Consider the following 13,886-nt stretch of genomic DNA (forward strand, 5'->3'; position numbering starts at 1 on the left):
TTTTTTTTTTTTTTTGATCCCAGGACGAAAATGTTCGGTTATTGGGGATGTCCGGAAAATGGGCGTCCGGATATTACGGGGATTACTGTATACCTTCTTAGCTATATTAAACAAAACCCCCTGAACGCCTTCAATAGGGTGTTTATTGCTGATCCTGCCGACTGGACATGATGTCACCACAGCAGACGAACTCATGTGTATTCAGTTTAAAACCATAAATAGCAGTGGAACCCGAATTGGAAGTGCTGAAACCTAGTTGGGGGGCTTCACCCCCAGGACCCCCAGTGATTATAGCCTATCTAAGATGTGCATTCTGTAAAACCTGGAGCCAAAACAGTATCGTGCGTTAAGAGCATTCATTAATCATTAGCGCAGTCGTCACCAGGGTTTATATTTGGTATTTTTCATTACCAGATGTGGGCCAGTTTGGTAATGAAAAATTCGTTTGGTAATGAATCAACATGATCCTTTACCAAACGCATCTTTCACACGATTGAAGATACAGAGGATGGAGACGGTGGATTGTGTGCTCTCTTTGATTAATCTGCTAGCCTACAGTGTGCAAAAATAAACAACATGCTGCCAGTTATAAGGAGCTTGATTATTTCCATTTGTATATATAATTAGTGAAGAATAAAGGCTTGCTTTAAGACTTTGGTAATGAAGAGTTAAACTTGGTAATGAAAATTGAAGAGTTTGGTAATATGGCAGAGTTCAGATCTGGCAACCCTGATCATCACCTGACCATGCGATGGCGAAACATTCACTCAGGTTGGTGAACACATGACTGCACTTAACAAGGGTAATAGTAGGGGTCTTGTGTGGAACCATGGTGGTCTTGTGATATTCCGTAAGTCCAAAAAGAAATGCAGATGAATGAAGAGGCAACTGATCAGCAGGGCAGAGCAGAGGAGACAGGCAGCTCAGCTGGTCTGTCTGGTGGTGCGTGGTTTGAATTGTCAAAATGGTGGGGATAACCATGTCAAACAACGAAAAAGAGTATAGATTTATAAGTGTCGAAACAACGAATTGTCGAATAATGATCTGTCGAAAAACGAGGGCTTGGTGCATAGGGTTTTTTGTTTATGCCTAATTCTTGTCTTTTTTGGCCATCAAAAGTCACTTTGTTGTATATGCAGGTAGAAAACAAATACCTTAACTGTGAGATGCTTGGGAGCAGACTATGGGCTATATATCAGAGCCCCATGAATGGCATATTGGAATGAGCTTGGACCTTCTTAACTGCTTGATTTTTTTTTTTTACCAATGTGTTAAGAAAAACCTCCTGCACTGACTGGTTGATTAATCCCTAACTCTATGCACATCACAATCAGAGTGCTACATGGCTGCTGGGTAGTAGTTATACATGCAAGTGTCTTCCCACCACCATTTGAACCAGTCATCATTTCATCTTGGCACCAAATAGTAGAGAGGGAGTTCCTCCATGGCACACAGGCGAAACTTAGTCTGTCCCATGCTTTTTCCAGGTGTACAACGTTGTCTTCAGGTTCCTATTTGTCTGATTCCGTCCGCACCACCTGTAGCCAGTTGTGTCATCCATCCCTGCTGAGCCTTTTTCCAAGGATACTAGAACAGGACTCAGTGACAGTGCCATAAGGCATGCCTTGGATGCAACAGTGTCTAGTTTATCTAGTAGTGAAGAAGTTATCACATTGAGAGCAAAGCCATAGTCAGCGCTGAAGGGAGGCACATGAACACATCCTGCTCTTGTGCTGAAAATTAGTTCTCTTCCTCACATCACTACTCATCAGTGCAATGACCTACAGACCTGGGGATACTTTTATTTGTAAGAAGAAGAGTTGATGAGTAAAGTGGTCATTAATTCATATCCCTATGTTTCTAACTTTCCAAGATAAGGTTGAAAAACAAGCCATTTTCAGCTGCTTCCGGGAAATTGCCCATAGTGAGGTGACGACTGTGTTAAAAATCACCAGGGATTTGTGGGTTAAGGCAGTATGTAACCTCTTGAGTTCTAGGAAGTATATCCTAAGTTGAATAAAACTGTCAGATGACAAGAACAAAGTGAAAAAAGATGTCTCTGGGCTGATCGGGAAGAAGCTGATCCCCCATTACCATCACCAGGATACTGTAACACCTATGTAGTAGAAAGAAACACTTCAGCTTATCATGTAACTGCAGTAGAGAAGACAGTTTCAATCCCTTTCATTTGGAAGATCATTAAAAACTAATTAAAAACACAGTCATTCATACAGAAACCAGGTACTGTCATCATTACCCTTTCATTTCCCACCAGAGGGTGTGGTGAGGTTGTTCCTGTGGCTTAAGCACATCTGGATATGAACCCAGTGGGCTGCAGAAAACTGGCCACTTCACCCAGGCAGTACCAAATACTTTTGTTGAGTAGTGTTGAAAGATTGTCTGTGTTGTGAAAATGAGGTGTGTAAGCGTGTTTTGGTGTGTGAGAGGGGGAAAGGGAGTGCAATATAGTGCAGGGATAGTGGATTGTTTGTTAGTTGTATTTTGTGGCGGCAATGAAGCAGGTTTGCTGGAGAGGGATGCCATCATGTGATGGCACTGATGCAGCTGTTCAGCTATAGTACTCTACCTATTGTATAAACATCCCTCAACTCCCTCCCTACCCCCCAAAAGGAGGATGGTGGACTGAAGGAAAGGACAGCTCCAGCTTATTTCCATACCTGGGGAAAGTTTTGCATTACACACTTGCTCAAACGTGTGCTCCATTGAATATGAGACAGAGGAGTGCGATGCAACAACCAGGCACTCACTTATCTGGAAACTTTATGATAGAGGGGCCGGGTGGGAGAGTTTATGGGAGGAGGAGAGTTAAGGTTCTCTGTGGAATCACAGACAGTCTCAGTAGCCAATGATAATACACCCAGCATATTATCAGTCCATATAACCAAATGTATACTTAAGGACTTTAGTGTGACACTTCCCATTAAACATTGAAATCTTTGATGCAAACTGATTGTGTTCATTAATCCAAATTTTGATTAACAAGTATAGGTAATTCCAATTTCCATTGAAAAGAGTATGTTATTTACTGTATCATGGACTTCATTCATTCATTCATTCATTGCCAGACGCCATGTATCCCAAACGGGGTGGCCAAGGGCTTGGAGTTAATTGTTTTACGGGGAGGGGCACTAATCCTCCACCAACCCCACTTGACACGTAGGGAGAACGTTATGCCAACAGCATCTGGTGTTCCCAGGCGGTCACCCATCCAAGTACTAACCAGACCCAGCCTTGCTTAACTTCGCTGATCGGACGGGAAGCGGTGTACTTAACGTGGCATGGCCGTTAAGGACTTAATTTTTTTTATTCACACACAAACCAAAGAATTTTATATTTACATCAAGATATGCATTATGTGAGGGAAATCACATAAAGAAAAAAATTACACCATCCACAAACGTTGCACCCTTTAATATATCGCCCAGCCACCTTCCTTCTTCATACTGTAATGGCGTGCATCCTACGAGGCATGGAGTTAATCAATGTGTGGATGAGATGTTGCCTTACCCTAAGAAGTTCCCAAGCTGCTTCGATGTGGGCAAGTAGTTCTGCAGAGGCCCTCTCCCTCCCGAGTTCCCAAGTTTTAACTGTGTTAGCCCACACATGCTCTATGGGATTCATATTGGTCCCCTTACTTGGCCATTCCAATAGCTGCAAGTTTTCTTGAGCAGCAAACCACTGTTGCACAACTGTTGCCATGTGAATGGAGCACCAATCATGAAATGGGAAAATTCCTGTCACGCGGAGAAAGCAGGAAGAAATTCTCCAAAATCTCTGTGCAGTATACTTGTTTGCTGTAAACCTTCCCATGATTTGTATGATGTCCTCAACGCCATGGGCAGACATCCATCCCCACACGTTACATGTGACGTATCCACTTCACACTTCATCGAATATGTGGGTATGGTGATAGCTGTCGATAAAATGTGCAGGTATCAGTCTCACAGTAAAGCCATAGTTGTGTAATACTACCACTGATAGCTGTGAATAGTGAGATGTTTTCCTTATTTAGGTGAAAAAAATTGTTTACCAAAATTACCATTTCATGTTAATGCATTCAGCAGTATGTTTAATTTAATTTTGTCACTCAAGGTTAATTACTCTATTACATATTCCAAATTGACAATTATAAGTTAATAATATAATTTAATATGAAGGTGTGTAGTGTTAAGTTACTCAGCATAAGTGTAGAGGATACATACAAAATGTCTTTTTAATGTGGTCATAACTACTGTACTTATTGACAGTAATACACTAAATACATTTTATTATTTGGTCTCCACAAGTGAACTTAGCCATGGGTTGTGGATGCAAAGGTCTTTTCATCAGAGAACACCAACCTGTTCCAGAACTCCATCCCTTTATTTGCATGAAGACGAGCATAGTCCAGTCTGGCGGCCCAATATTGTTCGGCCATCTGCTTGACAGTGGGATTCTTGTGGTGGATGCCTCACTCATGCTGACTGTTTCTTATGGTCCTACTGGATATGTGCAATCTTAGACTGTCATGGATCGTGAGTGCATTGGTAAAGGGGTTTTCTTGTGAGGCTTTAATGGTCACAACATCATCTTCAGGGGTAGTCACTTGGCGATGGGGGAGCCTCTCTGTGTCATGAATACATAAAGCAATTATCCAAAGAAACCAAGAAGATTTAACACCTCATTACATCAAATAATGCCTAACTCCCTAAATATTCAATTGAAAATGTTCCCACATAAATTTTCTTCACATATGATTTATCGTATGCAAAGGAGAACTTTAGTTGTTAGGGAGATGGCTCATCGAGTTGAGCAGAGGGTGTTGCAATGGTCTGAGCATATGGAGAGAATGGATAATGAGCAATTGGTGAAAAAGATAACTAGATCTGATGTGAGAGGTATAAGGCTGAGAGTGAGACCATGAGTAGGATGGATGAACAGTGTGAAGAGAGCGTTAGATGCAAGAGGGATGTCTATTGAGCAAGGAAGAGTGGCTATGCGTGACAGAAATAAATGGAGAGAAATTGTGAATGAATAAATAATGACGCAGCCCTGAGGGGATATTCTCTCGCATTTGGTCTGATGAGCTAATCAGGTCAGGTGCGGGTAAGGGGATGGGTCTATGATGTGGCAGGGGTAAACCAGCTCTGCTGTTGGGCCCTCCTGTGGATGTCACTGATTGCACTGTGCAGTTGACCCTCGTGTGGTGTGGTGCGATGAGGATCTGTCCCTTCTCCCCTTTGGGGCTAAGATGCGAATGAATGTGTTTGAATCGATGAGTAAATGGGGAGTGTGTCGTCCTGTCTTGGCTACCTCTCTTTCCATGGGGGAAGCAGCCTAGGTATATAGATAGGTAGACGAATTATCCACACGTACCCTCATCATTCAAGTTAAGCCTCTCCTTCCACCTCTTGATCTGCTTGCTCACAGTGGGCGTTGAAATACAGTACTGTACCGAGGTTATGGACAGTTATTCGGATAGAATGACCACCTTCACACAGGCCAACACTACGACCTCTTAGTGCAATGCTCCATTGCTGGTTGTTCATCTTGTCCTGTAAAACTTGTGGTGAATGTCATGATTTCTGTGGCACAAAAGAAGAAAGCATACAATGAATGGATGAGAAATACGGGCGTGGAAGAAGTTGAGAGGTGAAGAGAGAGTTATATGTAGAAAGAAAGAGAGAGGTGAAAAGATTAGTAAGAGAGAGTAAGAAGAGAGTGGATGAGGAATTTGGAAGGAATTTGAGTGTAAAGTGGAGGGACTGTAAGAAAATGTTCTGGAAAGAGGTGAAAAGAGTAAGACAGGGTGGAAGTGAAGTTACCAGGGGAGTGAAAGATAAAAATGGTAGATTACTAGTGGAGAAGGGAGAAAAAGTGAGCAGATGGAGAGAACACTTTAAGGAATTGTTGAACATAGAGAATGGAAGTAATGTGAGTATAAGTGGCTAGGGAATGGCTGGGAGAAGGAGGGAGGTGAGACGACAGAAATCAGTAGGATAGAAGTTGTGGAAGCAATGAAGAAAGTTAAATTGGGGAAAGCCTCAGGAATTGATGGAGAGTGTGGTGAAATGCTGAAGCATGGGGGACAGATAGTAGTAGAATGGATGTGGAAAATGTGCAGATTGGCCTGGGAGGAAGGTAGAGTCCCGGAGAATTGGAAGTCGGGTATAATTATTCCCTTGTAGAAAGGTAAAGGGGAAAAAGAAGTGTGTGGTAATCATAGGGGCATTTGTCTTCTTAGTATAATAGGAAAAGTGTATGGTAGGATACTTATTGACAGAGTTAGAAATAGAACAGAGGAATTAGTTGGAGAAGAACAGGGAGGCATTAGGAAAGGAAGAGGTTGTGTAGATCAGATATTCATTCTTAGATCTTTAGTGGAAAAGTTTCTAGAGAAGGGAAAGAAGTTGTATGCGGCTTTCATGGATTTGGAGAAAGCATATGACGGGGTGGATAGACAAGGATTGTGGAAAGTATTAAGAATATATGGAGTAGATGGGAAGTTGTTGAATGTTGTGAAGAGTATGTATGATGGTGGGAAGGCTGCAGTGTGTGTGGATGGTGAACTGAGTGAATTTTTCTCTTTGAAAGTTGGGTTGAAACAGGGATGTGTCATGTCTCCATGGTTGTTCAATCTGTACATGGATGGGGTAATAAAAGAGGTACACAGTAGGGAAGTGGATGTTGGAGTGGCCCTGGTGAGAGAGGGTAGTGTTTGGAAACTCCCTGTACTGTTGTTTGCAGATGATACTATGTTGTTGAGTGAAGACGAAGGAGAGCTACAAGGGTTGGTGGATGAGTTTGGGAGAGTGTGTAAGAAACGGAATCTAAAGGTGAATGTAGAGAAGAGTAAAGTGACGGTCTTTGAGAGAGGTGAAGTCAGTGAATGTACAGCGAGGTTGGATGGTGAGGAATTGGAAAATGTGAGTACGTTTAAGTACTTGGGTAGTGTGATGAATAAGGATGGAGGTTTGGAGGGTGAAGTGCTTGAAAGGGTACAGCAGGGAAGAAAGGTTGCTGGTTCTTTGAAAGCAGTGATAAGAAGCAGGGAAGTGAGCATGGAAGTGAGAAAGTTAGTACAGTACATGACAGTATTGTGGTACCAACTCTAACGTATGGAAGTGAAGCTTGGACGTTGCTGGAAGGACACAAGTCAAGAGTGAGAGCAGTGGAAATGAGTTATTTATGAGGAGCCTGTGGAGCACATGGAGAGACAGGCTGACAAATAAGGATAAAAAGGAGCATTGTGGTGTGGATGTGGATGTGATAGGAAGCATTAGGAGGAATACACTGAGGTGGTTTGGCCATGTGGAGAGGATGGAAGGTGAAAGACTGACGAAGAGAGTGTATGTGAATGAGGTGGAGGGGGGAAAAGGGAGGGGGAGGCCGAGGATGAGAATGGAGGGATGGAGTGGAGAGGTATATGAGAGAGGGGGGTGTGAGTTGGGGGTAGGGCAGTGAAATGGCGGGGGACAGGGCGACGTGGAGGTGATTTGTTTGTGGCCACCCCAAATGGGATTGAGGCGTCTGGCAATAGATAGATAGATATTGTGATTAGCTGTTGATACTTTGACCTCATCAATTACACTTTACCCCTAACCCTCTTCACCTGCCACTCTTCCACCCCCACACACAGTTACCAGATGTGTGAATATCTGGCTACTGCTTCATTCTCATTTATCTCATAGGCAGACATTTGAATGGATAGGCAGATGTATAACGTGAAACTTTCCCCGGGTGTACATGTCCAGATGAGCTGAAGCCATAGCTGTTTAAGCTGGAAATTGTGATGGGCACATCATAGTCTGGCTAGGTGCACTTGTATCTCTGCAAAGGATAGTCTCTGAGAAATTAATTCAGTACTATATCTGGTAGGGGTTCATGAAGGAAACTGTTTGGCTGGATTGTTTGAATGGCTGTGGTAACTGTTTTAGTATACAAGGTATATGTGAAATGTATTATTGAATGGAGGAGAAGTTATTGTTTTGAATGGAGGAGGAGATAGTGTTTAGGCATTTTGTGTAGTGTTGGGAAATAGTTCATTTTTTATTTCTTTGTGGTAGGGGTGAAATGTAAAATTATATTGGTGAAATGGATCCTGTGCAGAAGAAATTAATTATGTTCCTCTCATGGTCATCTGGTCCTGATTGGTAGTGTGCTACCTGTGGTTCTTGGTGCAAGTATAAATGTAGTCATTGTATATGCTGTTATTGTTCTTCAAGGTTTGTTTGTCCAGATTAACTTGGGGCTACAGGAGCAACAGCAACAGTTAAAGCCATCTGTACATGGACTGAGGTACAATCCAGAAACAAGGAAAGAGAAGTGGGCAGACACTAATTCTTACACCATTTAAGCCTCCATAATCCTGACTCCACTTGCATTTTTTTTTTTATGTAATCCCTAGAATGATAGTGTTATAGGCTGTGATAAAGTTATGTGTTGATGAATGAGCTTTCAGGTTGATAATGAAATAGTTCGAAGATGCAACTGCATTGTGAGAGCAAGTGGAGAGTTCAGCTCAGAATTTTGGTATAGGGATGTATTAGGGTTCAGCACTGAGTTCTTTGCTGTTCATCATGGCATTTGAGGCATTGTTGAGAGAGTTTAGGAGTTGACTTCATTGGGAACGTTTATGTGCTTGGAATATAGTTTTGATTGCCTAAAGTATGCTGTAGACCAGAATGAAGCTTTAGAGGTGGAGGGATGCAGTGGAAGACGAAGGACTAAAAATTAATATTTATTATGATCAGTAGGTGTGAAACTGGTAGGTAGGGGCACCCATCATCCACTAACTCATTATATTGGTACTCTATTTCTAGGTGACTCTACTTTCAGCAACATGACAGATAATTTCCTGTAAACCAAGAAATCATTTAATATGTTGGGCAGTAACCATATAACCAACCAACATGTGTCCCGTATGTGTCAACAAGCAGGTTGGCGGAGGATTAGTGTCCCTTCCTGGAAAACAACTAACTAAAAATACAAACAAGAAGCCTCGGACCAGGATAGACAAACCGGTGACGACCAAGGACCGAACAGAGGACATAGTACAGATTGCAACATGGAATGTAAGGAGTGTGAATGATGAGGTAAATGAGAGTGAGATTGTCCAGGTGCTTGAGGGTCTAAAAGTGGACATATGTGGATTAACTGAGACTAACTGGTGTGGTGGGAGTGTGCAAGAGTGGGAGTATGGGTGGGGTATATGTGCAGGAGTAGGTGAGAATGAGAGGGCAAAAGAGGGCAAGAGATGGAAGGAGAATATAAGAAACTATGGATCGGTTGGCTCAAGGGTTGTGTACCTAAGATTGAAAGTGGGAATACAAACATGGGCAGTTGTGTGTGTGTGTATGGGCCAATGCAAGATCATTCAAGCAGAGTGAAAGAAGAGTTCTGGGCAAATATGGAAGCATGCATGGAGAAGTTTGAGAGGAATGAGAGAGTGATTTTGATTGGAGATATGAATGGAAAAGTAGGGAATGTGGAGGTGGATGGAGTAGTTGGTGAGTGGGGTGTGCCTGCAGTCGTGGATGAGAATGGCAGTGCTCTAGTGGACATTTGTGCTGGGAGGTGGTTGGTGATAGCCACTTTAGGCACAAAATGATTCACAGGTATACATAGCAAGTGATGAGAATGGTGAATGGTGAACTGAATGAACAGAAGGCAATTATTGATTATGCCTGTGCGGATGACAGAATGAGAAGGTATGTAATGGGTGCAAGAGCATAGAGAGGTTGGGGGATGGACTTTCTGACTACCACTTGCTGGTGGTGAAAGACAAGGTTCATGTGCAATGGAGGAATAGAAAAAAGGGAAAGACAGGAGGAAGTACTGTAGTCCATACAAGGAAGGTAGAAAGGTTGCAAGAGGATGGAAAAAAGGCAGAATATAAGAAAGAAGTGGAGGAGCTATTGGGTAAATATGATTTGGAGCAGGTGGGGGAGGTGGAAGGTGTGTACACAATACTCACAGAAGAAATATATGCAGTATTTTAGGTGGTGTGTGGGATGAAGAGAAGACGAAAGGGGGTGCAAGGAACAGTGTGATGGAATGAAGAGGTGAGACAAGCTGCTGTGCATTAGAAGAAAGCGTATGGTGAGTGGATGGGAAGTAGAGGCATGGAGGAAGAGATGGAAGAGAGAGTTATATGTAGAGGGGAAGAGATAGGTGAAAATATTAGTAAGAGAGTAATTAGTAAGAAGAGAGTGGATGAAGAATTTGGAAGGAATTTGAATGTAAAGTGGAGGGAATGTAAGATAATGTTCTGGAAGGAGGTAAAGAGTGTTAGACAGGGTGATAAAGAAGTTGGTAGGGGAGTGAAAGATAAAAATGGTAGATTACTAGAGGGGAGAAAAAATGAGCAGATGGAGAGAACACTGTAAGGAACTGTTAAATACAAAATGAAAGCAATTTGAGTATAAATGGCTGGGGAATGGTTGGGAGAAGGAGGGAGGCGAGCAGCGAGGAAGGGATCAGTAGGATTAATGTAGTGGAAGCAATGAAGAAAGTCAAAATGGGGAAAGCCCCAGGAACTGATGGAGTGTGTAGTGAAATGATGAAGCATGGAGGAGTGATAGTAGCATAATGGATATGGGTGATGTGGAGATTGGCCTGGGAGGAAGGTAGAGTCCTGGAGGATAGGAAATCAGGTATAATTATTCCACTGTACAAAGGGAAAAGGGAAAAAGAAGTGTGTGGTAATCATAGGGGCATTTTCTTCTTAGTGTAGTAGGCAAACTATATGGTAGGGTACTTATTGATAAAATTAGGGAAATAACAAAGGAATTAGTTAGAGCAGAACAGGAAGGTTTTAGGAAGGGAAGAGGATGTGTAGGTTGGATATTCATCCATAGGTCTTTAGTGGAAATATTTCTAGAGGTGGGAAAGAAGTTGTATGCAGCCTTCATGAAGCGGATGACAGGATGGATAGACAAGGATTGTGGAAAGTATTAAGGATCGAGTAAATGGGAAGTTGTTGAATTCCACGATGGGTATGTATGAGAGTGCTAAGACTGCTGTGCATGTGGATAGTGAACTTTGTGAATTTTTCTGTCTGAATGTTGGCTTGAAATAAGGATGTGTCATGTCTCCATGATTGGTCAATCCATATATGGATGGGGTTATATAATAGAAACAAGGTAGGTCAGTGGATGTTGGGCAGCCCTAATGAGAGAGGATGGCATTTGGAAACTTCCTGTCCTGTTGTTTGCAGATGATACTGTATTGTTAAACGAAGACAGGGGGGGAACTGCGGTGCTTGGTGAATGAGTTTGGGAGAGTGTGAAAGAACAGAATGTAAAGGTACATGTAGGGAAGATTAAAGTTATTGTCATAGAGAGAAATGAAGTCACTGCATTTACAGTATGGTTGGATGATGAAGAAATGGAAAATATGAGTGCATTTAAGTACTTGAGTAATGTGATGAGTAAGGATGATTGTTTGGAGGATGAAGTGCATGAAAAGATACAACAAGAGAGAATGGTTGTTGGTTCTTTGAAAGCTGTGATAGGAAATAGAGAAGTGAGCGTGGAAGTAAAAAAATCGCTGCATGATAGTACGGGAGTGGAGCTTGGACCTTGTTGGCAGGACACAAGAGTAAGAGCAGTGGAAATGAGTTATTTGAGAGGAGCATTTGAGTTACATGAAAAGGCAGACCGACAAATGAGGAAGTGAAGGAACATTGTGGTGTGGATGTACTGTAATAAAAAGAATAAGGAGAAATACATTGAGGTGGTTTGGTCATTTGGAGAGGATGGAGAGTGAGAGACTAACAAACAGAGTGTGTGTGAGTGAAGTACGGGGGGGGGGGGAAGAGGGCGGAGGCCAAGGATGGCATGGAGGGATGGAATGGAGAGGTATATGAGAGAGGGGGATGTGATGTGGGGGAAGGGCAGTGAAATGGCAGGGTACAAGGCAACATGAAGGTGATTTGTTTGTGGCTACCCCTTACAGGAGTAAGACATTTGACAACAGATAAATAGATAGATAGATGGGTGTGAGGACAGTAATGGAACAGGGTGTGTTGCATGGTAATATATGTGAAGAGAGTTTGGAGGAAGTCTGTTCCCCATACTGCCTGTAATTTATGGGTCCACAAGAGATGCAGTGGTGTTAGAGGTAGGCAACAGGATGTGATAAATTTCAGTGTGCGGTATAAAGGGGTGTTCTGGCTGTCGATGATAGAATGGAAAGTGTTGTCTGGTGTGACAGCTGCTTTGACTACATGGATTTCTGTTATGTGGAGGAGGAGCAGAGGTTAGTTCCCTTGCTTGAATGAGAAGTGGATGGATAAAGTTTAGGGAACTTGTGCCTCATATGATTATGAAGGGGCTCTCCTTTCTTACTAGGGACAGTCTCTACAAAGCAGTTATAAAAAGTAACATGTTTTATGGCAGTAAGACTTGGCTAATGAAGGAACAGGATCAAAGCAGATTGGGGTACAGTAATGAGAATGTTGAGATTGGTAAGTAGGGCATCACTGAATGTCAGTACTGAGAACAGCGTACAGCGAGAAAGATTTGGCATAAGAAATATTAGAGAAATTGTTCAAACTTGTAGGAAGGGGGAGGGTGACTGGTGGAAAAAGGTCACCAGTATGAATGTGGAGGGAATAGTAGTTGCAGTAGTAGTTATAGCTCCGTCTGAAGTGTGAACGTGATAGACTGCCTGCTAAGTTGCCCTTCTCTCTCAGTCCAACATCTTCCTTTCAGGGTATAGGAAGGTATTTGATGGATGTTTGAATAACCAGACAGGTGAGTCAGCCAGTTGTGTCAGTGCCACCCCATGAAATCGTCCCTCTCCAGCAACAGTTTGGATGGAAGAATGGCCAGATGCAAACTAAGGAGAATGTGGGATGAAGTCATGTGTGGAGACCTCCGGACCAGGGTTTTGACCTGGGAAATGGTTTATGATGATGACACATGGAAAGCTATCATTAAGCAGAAAGACCTCCACATGCATGGTCTCTCTAAACATATATGAAAATGTAAATTTTTTTAAATTAATGCATTTCTAGTATTTCCACATTGAGTTATGCTGTTAATTATCAAGTTAAAAATTAGTTGCCAAACCCTTGCCTTGTGATCCTGTGTACTTAATTAATCCAGCCAGTTCACTCCCCCGTTCAGTTCATTTAGCCCCATTAACTACCATACCCTGCATTCTGCCACATTCATTTACCATATCCATCCGTTATCCATTATGCCCCTTTGAAGGGCCCTGAGCATAGGAGAGTCAAGGCTAGGCTATCATTATCCAGATAATTTAAACCATAAATCACCTAAGCTCATTCATGTTGCGTAGAACTGTCTGTCATTGGCAAAGAAAAAAAAAGCAAGCATACTGAAGAGGTCATTGGAGATGTTATCTAACCCTTTTCTAAGAATATATTATTCCTGTGATAAATATACTATAAGTAGTCTAGTAGTAGGATCATTGGAGTAGAACAGGTATCATACTGAGTGGGTTCAGCTTCTTTATAATATCATCACATAACCATTTAGTCCTGCTAACACCTAACACTAGTCTTTCGCTTCATTTCTTCATTAAGCTTTAAGCCATTGGCAGAACTTGTTTATCACCATTAATTACATTACCTGTATTATCATTGTCATCCAATCCCAGTTTTCCCCATATAAACAGGAGGGTAGGGGCCTGGGACTAGGCAACTCAATCCTGATATTTAAAGCAGTGGTGACCAGCCTCACTTGCCATTGAATGGCATTATGGGAGCAAGAAACCCCAACTGCCCTGCAGATGGAACCCTTACAGGGTCCATCTAGTGTGAGCATCTTTACCCACCAAATTGCAAGGCATCATTTGATTATATGGTTACCACCCAGCCCAGTAAATGGTTTCTTGGGACACAGGAAACCATTTGG

The 13,886-nt window shown here is 42.3% G+C and overlaps 1 protein-coding gene and 1 non-coding gene across 2 annotated transcripts in view; one reads left to right on the forward strand and one right to left on the reverse strand.

Annotated features, from left to right (window-relative positions):
- Positions 1-13,886, forward strand: part of LOC145415663 (cytosolic carboxypeptidase 1-like) — a 340,545-nt gene that overhangs the window by 115,269 nt on the left and 211,390 nt on the right. The gene's annotated exons all lie outside the window — the stretch shown is intronic.
- Positions 3,193-3,311, reverse strand: LOC145415778 (5S ribosomal RNA). The gene has a single exon (XR_013900120.1). It is a non-coding gene; the product is annotated as a 5S ribosomal RNA (ribosomal RNA).

The sequence above is a fragment of the Coenobita brevimanus genome, chromosome 103 (genome assembly GCF_032717465.1).
Source record: "Coenobita brevimanus isolate Jiangsu-jjx chromosome 103, ASM3271746v2, whole genome shotgun sequence".
In the NCBI taxonomy this organism is placed as follows: Eukaryota; Metazoa; Arthropoda; class Malacostraca; order Decapoda; family Coenobitidae; genus Coenobita; species Coenobita brevimanus.